Source organism: Poecile atricapillus, chromosome Z (assembly GCF_030490865.1).
Source record: "Poecile atricapillus isolate bPoeAtr1 chromosome Z, bPoeAtr1.hap1, whole genome shotgun sequence".
Lineage (NCBI taxonomy): Eukaryota > Metazoa > Chordata > Aves > Passeriformes > Paridae > Poecile > Poecile atricapillus.
Genome location: NC_081289.1, coordinates 53,508,321 through 53,522,641, shown reverse-complemented (window position 1 = coordinate 53,522,641; position 14,321 = coordinate 53,508,321). Strand labels below are relative to the sequence as shown.

Here is a 14,321-nt window from a genome sequence, read left to right as displayed (position 1 = left end):
CCTATTTGTAGTCATATGGGATCCATTTCTGTGATGAAATGCCCTAAATTAGCTTCAGGAGATACAGGTGCTTAAAGGAAAAAAAAAATCTCTTTTCTAAAACTGTACTAAAATTAATATCACAACTGTTAACATAATATCATTTACTGTTGCCATGAAATTATGCTACATCTAGGATGCTGTGCCTAAATTGCACCAATGAGCAAAAGACAATTTATTCCTAATTGAGTCGAGGTGCTGACAGTAGAATATGTGCCATTGATATGGATAGCAATACGAACACATCTTGGAATTTTGTAAATACTGTTGGTTCTTGATTATGCAAGAGGCAAAGTGAAATAGCTGTATCACAATTATTATGATCTCATTAAAGTCCATGGTGGTGAAAAAAAAAAAATTAAAAAATCTTCCCAGTAACTTCAAAGGCTTACAGTAATATCTGTGCATAAATAAGCAACAAAATAGTGGTTTTGTGTGGGTTGTCCTGTTCTCTGCTTAATCTCTCTAACTAGGGAAAGCTGTTATGACAAAATAAATGGCACAGTATCTTCTAGTATTAAACTGTGTTTTGGAGTCTCTGGGTCTGGACACACTGTACAGCTATTTGACAGTATAACTTCAACTAATATTAACATCAGAAAGTTCCTAACTTGCAGTAAAACAATTTCACAGGACTTCACAAGAGAGCCCCAAATTCCTGAATATGCTGCCATTGCCCTCAACACAGTGCCATAAAATAAGACATTTTCTTGTTCATTCTGCTCAGGGTATGTGTTTAAGCAAACAAAATTTTATTTTAATCACATTTCTTGGGCAATACCATTAATAAGAATTTCGTGTGGCTGTTTTTTTGCTAATTACAACCAACATGCAGGAAACTACGTAACTGATTCCTTTTGACTTTGTTGTATTTTCAAAGTAAAGGACACTACTTGCATTTAATTTGTAATTCACATCTAAGCTGTCCTGTCATGAGAGATTGTGAATCCCTGAACAAGACTTACTTATTTCATTTTTACCTTTGTAGGAGACCAATACTTTACCATCATTGACATATTTAATATAATATGCAAAATACACCTGTGGTAACTATAGATTTACTGCAGCTCCATAAATGTATGGCACACTGAAGGTTTTTCTAAATGCAAGCAGATTTTTTATTGTCTTCTTCAGGTGATGTGTTGACATCCTTCTTGCCTTGTCCAAAGATAAAACATCTTGTGATCTTAAGTATGTTTACAAAAAATCACTCATGACAAAGATGAGAGCCAGACATGGAAACTTAAATGATAGTTATTGCTGTGTCTGTTCTTCCTGCAAACCTTCATTTTTAGAAGGGAGACATAAAAAGGCCCTTGTAATTTCTGGATTAGAATCAAAAGAAAAATTCCCTTACATTACATACTTTAGTGCACATTTAGGATTGACTATAAGATTGGTGTTGCTTTTGCCTAGTAAACTTTCTTTTATCTTAATTGAATATTTTCTGGGCAGTAGCAAATAAAAAAGGAATAAAGCTTTCTTCTGTACATCTACATAGTTTTTAATCAACATCAGCTGATACTTAGAGAATAACATTTCTGGAGTCCATCTACTATGTGAAATTACAATTTCTTTGTCTCTTTCAGATCACACTATAGTGAACCCACTTCTTCATAATGTTTTAGTCTTTAAGAGATCAAACAGATTTTCAAGCCTGTTACTTTACTGAGTTTTCTCAATTATTATCTTCAAAATAACTGGAGCTATTAATTCATGGTATTTCATTTATTTATAGTCTGGGTGCCTAGTTTAATAAGAATTTTGTTTGTTAGTTCACCTTTCAATAACCACACTATATTTCTTCTCAATTATACACTTATGCATATGCATATACATACATAGTTTTGCTCAGACACATATAAATAGTATTAAAAACAAATCATAACCAGTTTTAAAATTTCACAGGTGGAGACAGAGAGAGATGAACAAAGCATTATAAAGCTGACCCACACTCGTGCATCTGATGCCATGGGATGAATGTTGTACAGTGAAGATCATTGCAGATGCAGTGATGCTTCAGATTAAGGAATCTAACTGAACTATTAATGGATTTTTAATTTTTGTTGTAACTTTTTCACCACCTCCACCTTAATGAGAAATGATTACTCTGAAACTGCATCAAAAGGATAGAAGGTAAGAAGCCCTTGACTTTCCTGGGAGAAGTCATACCAACAGGGAAAAAATGTCCATCTATGTTCATTTTAACAGCTGGTGCTCCAGCAGTGATAGAGCACCATAACTAAAACAAAGTTACTTTTAACATCTACACCTGCTGCTACCTATCAACTCAAGAAGGCATTTTTAAATAGAAAGGAAGGATTTTCAGTATTTTTATGGAATAATCCAACTCTGTTCATTCACAGCTGGGTCTAAAACCATACTTTTTGGTGGAAGTAGACTTATGTTAATGAATTGAATGCTTTATGAACTCCCACCCAGGATTCCTGTATACAGGCTCTACAGTCAGCTACTCAGTAGAAGTCCTTCTTGCATTTATATGAAAACTCCTAACAATCAATGGGAGTGGTGAGCTCAATGCAGAAAAACAGTACTCATTTCTGAAATCATACCCAGCCCAAATCACTGAAGCCTACCTCTGTCAGTTAAATAAAAGATCAATGTATCAGAGTGTTTTAAACTAAATAACAAGAGAAATATAACTAAGATCACAGGAATTCATTTTAGTGTTGCATACAATATATGTCCAAAATCGTGTCTTTTCAACATCTAGAAACCATGCATGGCTGAGAACTAGTGGATGAGATAAACCCCACGAAGTGCTCTTGGTAAAGAAGGTGTGAGACCCCTCAACCTGTCAGCTCTGACCCTGCAGTCTCTTGGCCAGCATTGGCCGTCAACCTGGCAGGTCACCCAGCCACCTCCGCCAGGCACTGCAGCCCTGCCTCCTCTCATGGTGCTGCCAGGGCTGTCTTTCTCCTTTTGACTGCACTTTAGATGTGACAGAATAAAGCTTCATGTGAAACAGCTAATTTAGAACACTTTTCTGTTGGTCTTTGTAGGCTCACTGACTGAACTTTATTTGATCTGATTCTATTTAAGCTGACCTGAGTTTTTCATTAAATCCTTTCATGTCTCTTTACTCCATCTTTCTCTACTGTTTTACACATAACTAAAGCTGCATGAAAAGTGATTAAAATGATGCTATGGAAGGACTTCTAAAAAAATTAGTCAGAGACTGAGCTCATTAAATAGTGAAATCTTATTGCTAGGCAATAAATTGTGAGCAGATTAATGAGCTCCTCTCTTATCAACTTTCTTAATATGGCAGGAATAAATGAACAGTTGGCATATTGACCTCTATTCAACTGTCTCCCTCTGTTCCTCTGTTACATTATTCAGTAAGAGATGAACCTCTAAAGATCCAGAGCTTCAGTCCAGTTCAGTTCAACACCCAAACTGACTAGATTGAACTGAAACTTACGTGTGTGCAAAGTCTAGAGACCTGCATAAGGACAGGCATTCTCCCAAGAAATTTCAGTTTGCTACTGCTGTCAGATGGAAAACAATGACTATTATTCGCCTTCAAGCACTGTCTAAGACATAGATAAAGACACTGTCTACATCAAAAGACACACAAAGTCATTAAACAGAGAACAGGATTAATGAGAAGAACTGTTTTATAGCAAATAAACTGTATTTTATATCATTTATATTTTATCATTTGTATTTTATATCATCATATTATTTTTTAAGGAACCTAGTGAGTTCAATCTGCAAATATGGGATAATAGTTCCCCAATGACCCCAAAAACTGTAACAAATAACACATTAGAAGACTATGAGATTTCCAGTTCCACACAAATCTAGTAGGGGTCATAAAAACCACCTTAGAAAAGGACTCTGGGCACTCCTGGGTGGGAAAATGCAGTGCTCAGACACCAGTAGGAGGTCGGGAATGGTACAAAAAGCTGACATACTGCTCATGTTGTCAGGGCATCAGAGAACAGTTTGGTGTGCGGATAAAGCAGAGCCAGCAATCTAAATTGCCTTTAAACTCTTAATTGTGCTATTCATGTAGCTAATTAATTATAGTTAATTAATATTACCGTTTCTTAAGAATAGAAGCATACCCTAAATTGCATGATTTTTCTCAATCACAAATTTCTGCATATAAAATTTCTTAGAAAATAATGTCACGCTTTAACCATTGACTGAAGATTGTCCTAACTACAGAGTACCTTTATTAGCTGCTAAAGAAATTTTTAAAATCCCAGTAGATGCCTCCCCACAAACTTAAAGCACTTACTGTTTATGTGGACAATTAAATTTCATCCTGACACTACAGCAGATGCAGTGTCTTCCTTTGCACTCAGAAAGCTAACTTCACAGAAAGCTATGAAACTGCTTCAAGAAAATATTGCAAGTTTCATACCACTAGCTTAGTATCCTTTATGTTCATGGGGAATAAAAACCCTTTTAATCTATGAAGGATTTTGATTCAATTCCATTCTATATGCATGATATCAGTTAGACCCTATCTGCCTTCCTGTTCCCAAGCAGTTCAAAGTGCTGCATTTGTGAGCCACAGAACAAAAATATACACGAGACCTAAAAAGCATGACTCTTAATCTAGCAATGTCTTGTGAATCATCATTCTGAACAGCTCAGAGATCCAGAAGAATTAGCTGAACTAAGACAACTGAAAGTGAAATCCAACTCCAACTCCATTAAGAACAGAATATTATAAGCTTAAATTCTGGAAAATGTTTCAAAATGTACCTAATTATAATTCCAGAGGTTTTTTTTGGTTTTTTTTTCAGTATTTGTAGTTAAGATCTGCATGGCTTTTTCAAGTGCTTTCTTAGTGAACATGTTTTCCTCATGAAGCTTTTCCCAAGCAAAAACAGTGAGGATTTCCAGCTTGTATGCTTTATAAACAAAGTACACAAAGCAAGAAAGAAGAGGAATTAAAAGAATTTAGTATTTCCTCCTCCCTAAAAAGGAAGATAAAACAGGAACAAGGAATATCAGACAAAAAGAGGCATTTTGCTGTTTATGTTCTATTGTTTTTTTCAATTTAAAAAGAGATATTGTAATGTTGACCTGGAGACTTTAAAAGCTGCATCAGTTTTCAATTCCATTTTATCCTTTTCCTACATCTAACTTTTTAAGTGCAAGCTCTGGATATGAACTGACTTGAATTTTGCCAAGTCCCCTATCTAAAAATGAGGAATAGTTTGATAAAACCATAAACTTTGACAGTGCAAAAAGTAAATGTTTTAAGTGACAGCCAAAGAAATTATTATGTATTTATGGTTCTCTCAATAAAGTGCTGATGTGACCCTGATTTTTTTCCCTGGTAATTAGGTAAAAAGGGTTCTATACTAGCTGGGAAGTCCCACATATTTTTATAAGGAGTATTCATTTATACCCTTCCATGTTCAGGGTATATGGCATTCACAGATCACAGTGCAGAGAGATCTATATTCTAAGCCTCCTATGTGCAAGAAGTACTTCAGCTCCAGCCTTGTACCTTGATTTTAGGCTAGGACCTTTATATCACAGCCATGACAAACACAGCAGAACTTCTCAGACTGAAAAATTATCACTACTTTCAAAAAGTATGAAAAGGGATGAGAGAAAGAATGAGTTGAAAAGCATTACTGTTCCTTCATGATTTCTTAAATTGAAATACTCTGACAACGAATGCAATGCACTGAAAAACACATATTAGCCTAGGACTTGGTCCAGTGAGCAAGGCTTGGAGATATGAACTCAGTGTTTCAGGGTATAACAACAAAAGCACTTCTTTCTCATTTCTAGCATGAAATCCTTTAAATGGTGAAGTACATTTATTAACTTTTTATTTAAGGCCTGGGGCATACCAAGGTTAGAATTTGAAGGAGAGATTTAGAATGTTTGAGTCCAGTTCACAACTCTGCCTCTTACTTTCTGTATCTTGGAGCTCCATCCACCACTATTCACCCTTGCAATGTATCATCTCAAAACCCTCATTCAGTTACCACCATCCTCTAAGTGCCTAATTTTCTTGTATTGAGCATAGGCAAAGCCACCCACAGCTCACAGAGATACGTAAGTCAGCCCCTTCAGCACTAACAGAGTTTAAAAATCCCTTTGCCAACAATACTTGATCTAATAAGTGTTCTCAGAACATGTTACTGGGAGTGTGCAGTGTATAATGCATTAATTGGTATTTCCCTGGTAGAACGTTTCCCTGTGATGTAGAAAACACAGTTTAAAGTCTCCCTTTGAACTGACTGGCAGCAGAGATTTCACTTCAAGCTCCCAATGTTTTCCCTCCAATTAGGGGCTACAGGATATTCTGGTCAGTTCTGTCCGAGGCACTCCCAAGGAAGCTGGTTGCATTTGCTTTGTACACACAACTAAATGCTGACTTGTAAAGAGCCTTGAACCCACTCTGTCCATAGTCTTTGGGTGTGTAAGGATCACAGGCTGAAACTGGATGGAGGGAGCACCACTAGATCCCTGACAACTGCTGTGTGAGAAAAGACTGACTGAAGCAGGTACTGAGATCCCTGAGAGATCATGTGGCAATTCAAAGTGAAGGACAGGTTCTGCTGTAACCTAACACTGGATGTATAACTGCCAGAAAAATGTTAATCTAGGATACCCTCCTTTCCATATCACTATCTGTGGGGGAATATATCTGACTCCCTAATCATCATGCTGGTGTGCAGAGAATCTTCTCAAGATTTACAAACTGAACTCTTATTTCAAGTTTAACAAAGGGGTGTACCCAATTTTGTGTGTGTGTGTGTGTGTGCTTTCTTCCCCCAATTATATCCAATGTTCTACTAGAAAAAAATATTAAACCTTTCTCTGAAAGCCTTATCTCACTAACACTCCCTCCACACTATAAAATGAGCCTAGTTACACTGCTTGGACATGTTCTGTTTCCCTAGAACTCTGGATCCCTAAATCTCTCTCTGTCTCCAACTGATTGCCCTGGATTCTCCTTGACATTACCTGAACATCAGAAAAGGAATGTAACTTTGATTTTTTTCAGCAAAATACTAATCATGAACAGCAAGCCTGGTGACCGACAGGATGCAAAAGAACAGATTTCTGCAAGATCAGTTCAATAGGAACACTGATTCTGTTGCTTTTGCTTCCTTTATGTGACAAAGAAAAAAATAAAAAGAACATCAGTATTTCCTCTCTTTTTCTAATTTTTCTCAACTTTCTCAACTGAGATTAAAGGAGCCCAAAGGGCTGAAAAGGTATTAGTGAACCATGGATAAACTGAAGGCAAGCTTTCAAAATGTAATGTACGTAATGTTGGCTTCAGGGCAAATTAAATTTTTTTTTTAAAGGAATTACTGCACACACTGTTTTATACAGAAATTCAGCTCTCCATGGTGTAGTATGCATTGGAATACACATCACAGCTACACATGGTCTGGGGAATATTGAGAAAGCCATTAATATAGGCTCAGAAACATCAGGTAGAAGACTTCTAAAACTGTTTTCCCAGGCAATGCCAAAAAAACCTGTGAGTTCCTCCCTTTCATGTAAAGACAGAGTCTACATATGCATGGAAGCTTCACTCTAAAGGAAATTACGCTTGTGTGTGTGGGCAACAGGAGGAATTTCCCTTTATACATTTACAGTCTGCACTGACACATGTTTGCAGAGCAGCCATGGGCTTTGATGCTGGCTGTCTTTAATGGTGTCCCAGGGAACAGACAGGGTCAGATCCTCAGAGCAGTCATGTGGAACACTTGATTCATTTGAGTCAGTTCCCAAGAGCCGAACACCCTCCACTTCAGACAACAATATCGCTCGTGAAAGGACCTACTCTTGCTCACAGGTAAGTGTGTTCCAAGTGGTTTGTCTGCTCAGGCATGAACTGAAAAACATCACCCAACTATATACAGATACAAGGGGACACAAGGCAGTGCCATTGGGTCACACTTGAGCCTGGGGACATATTTTCTGTGGAAGGCCATCTCATCCACTAATGCTTCTCATCTGAAAGGTACCAAGAAGAAAAGGGGCACCTGAAATGTGCATGTGCTCATTGCCATGCAACGACTCTGGGCAGAGGTGATCCCTACACCTTGAGCTTTCCCAGAAGCTCAGTGGGAGGCAGGTCAGAGTGCCTGGCAGTCTTGCAAGCAGCTGCCTTAGCTGTCTGTATTTGGTTCTGTTTTTAAAGTGACCTTTGATAAAAGAACCATCTCTGATAAAGAATCAATCTCTGAAGTTTTCTGGCCAAAGATCAGGCCCTTAAAACATCAGGTTGTTTGCTTAAGTGAGCCAAAAGACCTTGAGAAAGTATATTTTTAGATAGGGAGCATTTACACAAATCTTCCTAACTGTAACCAGCAAATTCATTATGAAAAGTCTATTACTGATGTAAAGTTTAGAACTTTGTTGCCTACACAACAAAATGTGAGGACTAAAACTAAGAATGTGGAAATGACACTAGAGAAGTATCTGTTCAAATGACTGGGACACATGAGCAGTGCATGGATAGGTGTCCATCCAATGCCATCCATAACTCCATAACTTATATGTGGAACATTCTGTATAAGCCCATGGTACTGCAGAAAGGATGACTATGACTTCATTTTTGAAAGAGAGTCAGACAATGGAAAGATTTAAGAAGTGATCCTTTTTTCTCTTTTCTTCCTCTTCAGTTAAAAGCTTTGGTAAAAATAAAATTACTTGAAAGGAATTAAGGCAACGTCATTTGAGACTAAAGTTTCTTGGAAAACACTCATAACGGAGACTGTATCAAAACACAAAAGATAAATACATTTACAGGCAGAATATGGTTATCATTTATGTTTCCCTTATACTGCACAGTGGCTTACCATAAAAAAAATGATGTCATGAAGGACAAATTTGATTTTGAAAATCATTAAGTATTTCATTCAAAAGAGCCTTGAAGTTAGAATATTTTAATTGATTTCTAATAGCTGTGACCAGCACTAAATTTCACATATCCCCAGATATTAATTTAATATACACAGCTGGGAGACAAGAATAAGATACTTAAGTTTGTTTTCCTAGAACACCTAAAAATCTAGCCATGTAGTGATTTATTTTCTAAACTATAATAGGTTTGAAATTGACTCTAGTGAATTTGCAGCACACTGGCTTCTATAATCACAGAAGTGAATATAATGGATTTTTACTAACCGTGATCTCTTTTAAAAGATACTGATTAAAGACTTGCCTTCTGGTGCACAACAGACTGAAAAAGCAGGCTTACAGCTTGATGGCGCACTGAACAGCAGACTGCATGCAGGTACCTCTCACACATGGGCAGAAACAGATTGCATGCAGTTAGTGCCAAATAAGCAGGCTGAAGTTAGAATTTGCCATGCTCTCTAACAGCCTTCTTGCAGTAATTTACTACATGTACTTTCCATTCAGCTAAAGTAATCAAGCAGACACTAGTTGAACAAAGCCTCCCTCAAAAAAACCAACTACTTCTGAAAACTGAATAACATGCTTCATGACTATTGTATTGCACAAGGCATGGTAAGCGATGCTGAGCTGAATTCTTGCATTGATAAATATTGAGAACATTAGCACAGAGATGAGACATAGTGGAAAAAAAAAAAAACCAAACCCTTAAAAATCAAAATTTAGGCTCCCTCAACAAGGTATTAAGGCAGTTAATAAAATCTTATTGGACACTGATTTTCCCCTGAGCTATAAAAGTACTTTCAGAAAGAAATTCACTCCTTATAGGAAGACATCTGGAAGATTTCTGTGATTTACTTCAGGTCTGGGGAGCAAAGAGGAGGCAGATAAAGCAATCAGGGTAGCACAACAAACATAATGAATGAAAATGACTCAGGTTGTTTCCACTGAGATGTTAGAAACATGTTAACTACTGTTTTTCTTGTAAGGACAGAGGCTACACTTGGATGTGGGCAATATTCCCAGCCCAGGTGGAACTCGCTCACCAAGATTCAGTACTTCAAAGAAATAACTCTCTGTAGAGCTAGGGACTCCTCCACCTTCTGTAAGTATTTGGAGTCAGTGAGATGTTCAGTGTTTAAATTTCTTCTGTCCACTAATAAAATTAATTACAGTAAATTCAGCTTTCTGGAGATATGGAACAAGTTTTTCCTTCAGCAGAGTTGGCAAGGATATGTTCACATCCTGTAGCAAACCCTCACACATTTTAACTCACATTGTATTCCTGATTGAAAGGATTATTTTATTACAAGCAATGCTCGCTGAGCAGCTCTAAAATAATGGATTGATTATTATCTTACAGTTTCAATATTTTTGCCTTAGCTAAATGAACAGTCAAGCTGATGCATCACTCTGGACCTTCCCATACTCTTAGTTTTTAACCATCTATTTTTCATCTTCTTACGCTTCCTCAGTAAGATAATAGCTATCTTGAACAAGAATTTTATGCAGTATCTTCCCAGTATTAAAAAAAGCTCCACAAAAAGCCCTACAAATCTTGAACCAATCACACAGACCAGATTCTCTCCAGTTCCAGCTCTCTTCCATGTGGCAAGGAGCTAGAAGAGCTTACTGTGGACATTGAGACTCTGGCCCTACAGCAGACTAGGCTGTTGCAGAAAACTAAAATATTTCCAGTTTGAATCAGACTTAAGAGGATTTACTACCAACAAAAGGACTGAGATAGTAGAAAGAATCTATTCCAACAAATATTAGATTACAGTGTCTTATTATAAAGCATGTATTAGGTTCCATTATCTACTGTATACTGTTGTCTAAGAATTCTAATTTATCTAATAAATTTCTATAATACATTATATAAATTTAAGAAAAGTTAAATTAAGTATTAGTGCAAGGATGTTGTCATCATCTTGCTTTTACTTAATTTAATTCCTTCCCTCCACATCCTTTTTACAGCCTTTTTATCATCTGACAACAGTAGATACTGTATAAACTTCACAGTATTTTTTTTTTATAGGATTACACAGATGTGGAGTAATTTTGCTGTGCAGATCCACCCACTAATCTGCTAATAACCCTTTCTCTCATAAAAACTGGCAGTTCTGCATGACTGAATCAGAGGAGGATACTTATAGGAAAGCATTGATGTTTAAAAACTTCTTGTCTTTTTCCAATTTTTTTTTTCATGTTACCAACATGAGAAAGACAATGAGAAATCTTGAGGGAAGGTCAGAAAAGGGAAAGGTGAAAGGTGAAAGTAGGATATGAGTTAAACAAATAATAAATTGTTTTCTTAGGACATGTGGCTGTCTAGATGTGCTTTGTTATGGCAATTTAATAGAATTGCTTAAATAATTATTTTAAACTGCTAAAAAAATGTGTGGAAATACTTTGAAATTCCTCCATTTTGCAATATTTAACCTACTATCCTACAGTGTTGAAAGAATAACATAGGAGAAAACAGCTCAAGATTGTCTGCTAGTCTGACCTGCATTACTGTTTTCATACTAGTGAACTTCAAAGAAAACATGCAGTAGATAAAATCTAGCTTACAATTTTGCGCTACAAAATATCCATACAAAGACTGATCTTAATAGAACACCACATAGTGACTGTGGGGATTAAATGAGCTCCTTCTAGGCTGATGAACTTCATCAGCTAGTACAGTGGGGAATGGAAAGATACACAGGTCAAACAAAAGACCTCAATGCAGCTAGGAAATCCCAGACATGCAGAGGCTCCAAATGGCCTTCACACTGCCAAGTTCCATGTCTTAGGGATGATCCCACTTCCTTTGGTGAAACAGCATAGGTGAAACCTCTTCACTGTATCAGAAGGCAAAAGTGAAGGTTCATGTAAATGAAGGTTGGATTTGATGATCTTGGGGATCTTTTCCTACCTTAATGGTTCTATGATTAAATGAGACTTGAATGTGCTGCAAGACCTTTCATGTAAAGCAAAAAAAGCTCTCTTGGTCCTATTCTGCCTTTCTCACCGTCCAGTAACTGACTGAAGCAGTGAAATTAGTTCTGAGTTAAAGCCAAACAAAAGCTGTGCTATAGTTATTTATGAGTGCCGGTGGTCCACTGGCAGTGTGCTACTCATAACCAGTTTTTACAAGAAGCTGGACATTTCCCAAGATATTTCTCCCTGTCTTCGGACTTCGGTGTCAGCTGTTGAGTGCAATTATTTCAAAGGTGCAAAAGACTAACAAGTACCTGTAAACAGCAAATACAGCAAGTTACAAAAGTAATTCCTATTGTTTCACCATGCTTAATATTGAATGTCACAAATGCCAGGAGCTAAAGCAAATTTACCCGAATGCTCATGTTTGCACCCTACTAGATACAACTCATATATATGATTTTCTCCAACAGGGCAGCTCTTCAGGTCTGTTTGTCCTTTTCTGAAGTACAAGATCCTTAATTTGAAGCTTTCCTCACACAGATGTAATGTATAAAAAAAAAAAAACCGTATCATATCATGATACACTGTCAGAAAAATGATGAAGTAGAAGCAAGCTGATCATAGCTTTATCGTGATTTTGTCTGGAATAACTTGCTGCCTGCAACACCCATATGTGCAGTGTTCAAGGGGTTGTCTAACCACATATTTTTGCTCCACATCTGTCAACAAAGAGTAGAGATCTGTTTGCACAGTGTAGCACTCTGGAATACTATGACACTTCCACAAGTATTTCTGGCTTATTAAACAAGAAATGGGTTACCTTGAGGCTGTGGTATGTTCATCTGTATTTTATATGTTACAGTTGTAACACTCCTCATATTTTATACATTATATAATGTACTTCAAATGCCAAATCATAGAATTTCAAAACAAAAAGGCACATCTAATCATTAATATAAGCAAACACATATAGCTTTGAATCTTTCACATCATAACAATTTGCTACAGTCAAAGAGCACATCAGGTTTGTTTTACACTCCTCAAAAGTGTCCATCTTCCATACACTTCACAGAATCACAAAATCATTCCACTTAGAAAGAACCTCAGGAGGTCTGTAATCTAAACTCCCACTCCATGCAGTCTCAGCTATTAAATCAGACCAGGTTGTTCAGATTTCTTTGCTATTCTGGGCTTGAAGACCTCCAAGAATGGACCCTGCCCAACCCCACTGTGCAGACTGAATCACAAAGAAAGAAATGTTCCCTTACATACTCCCAGCCAGAAACTGCCCTGTTTCAACTCATGACAATCAGCTTTTATTCTGCTATGAAGCTCTTCCATAATGAGCCTGGATCCCTCTTGTCAACTTCCTCTTGCACAGGAAAGCTGTGACAAACTCTCATGGAAACCCTGTGCATTCTGGGTTAAAATAGACCCCCTCCCTCAGCCTTCCTTCCTGAGGCAACTGCTGCAGGCCAAAAGTGCCCAATAGGGCTTCCTATGGTGTAGCTTGGCCTTCACACACTTGCAGGAAACCTGATGGTGCTGATTTTCCAATGCAGACTGGGCATTCCTCTAGTTTTGCCAGGAAAGGCTGAATAATAAATATCCTGGGAATGATATGCCAGACTTAGTCCAGTAGAAAACACAACTAAAACATCTCTGTAATGTCTAAGAGCCTGATGGAAATGGCCTCAAGCTGCACCAAGGGAGGTTTAAATTAGGCATTTAGAAAAATTTCCTCACAGAAGGAATTGTCAAACATTGGAGCAGGCTGCCCAGGCAAGTGATGGAGTCACCATCCCTGGAAGCGTTCAAAAAAATGTGTGGATATGGCACTGAAGGTCCTGGTTTATTGGTGAACAGTGGTGATGACAGGCTGATGGCTGAACTTGATAATCTAAGAGGTCTTTTCCAAATTTAACAATCTGATGATTCTATAATTTTCATGAGAAATGCTGAGATGTAGGAGATGCAATTCAAATCCTTTATGTACTGACTGATGTGAGTTAAATTAATGGTTTAAGTAAAAAAAATTCTTCAGTGGCATAAGAAATGACCAACTCTAAACTGGGCGTTCATCTGGCCTGGGAATTCTGCTCCACTTTAGGTTTCATATATTTAATAACATCCAAACACAAACCAATAAAAATCTTTTTTTATGAGACAAAAACAGATCTAATTTTATCAGCTGCACTTTACTTGTTGCAATGAAGTTTTATTTGAATGATTGAAGATTAAGTACTGTATTTGTTGTTACTACTGTTTTAGAACCTACTTTAATATTATGCAGCTTCAACCAAAAAAAGAGCTGTAATTCAGCACTTAATTGGAGTTCACAATTAACTGGCTATCAGTCACTGGTTATCAGTTCTGGTTTATAAAGATAAGATAATTATAGCAATACAAAGCTCAAAACATGTATTCATTTATATCAGGTTCTGCTTCCACCATTAGAGAAATGGACATAG

At 37.1% G+C, this 14,321-nt stretch overlaps 1 protein-coding gene across 2 annotated transcripts in view; it reads right to left on the bottom strand.

Moving 5' to 3' along the window:
- Nucleotides 1-14,321, bottom strand: part of LOC131592688 (cadherin-like and PC-esterase domain-containing protein 1) — a 147,876-nt gene that overhangs the window by 26,167 nt on the left and 107,388 nt on the right. The window lies entirely within an intron of this gene.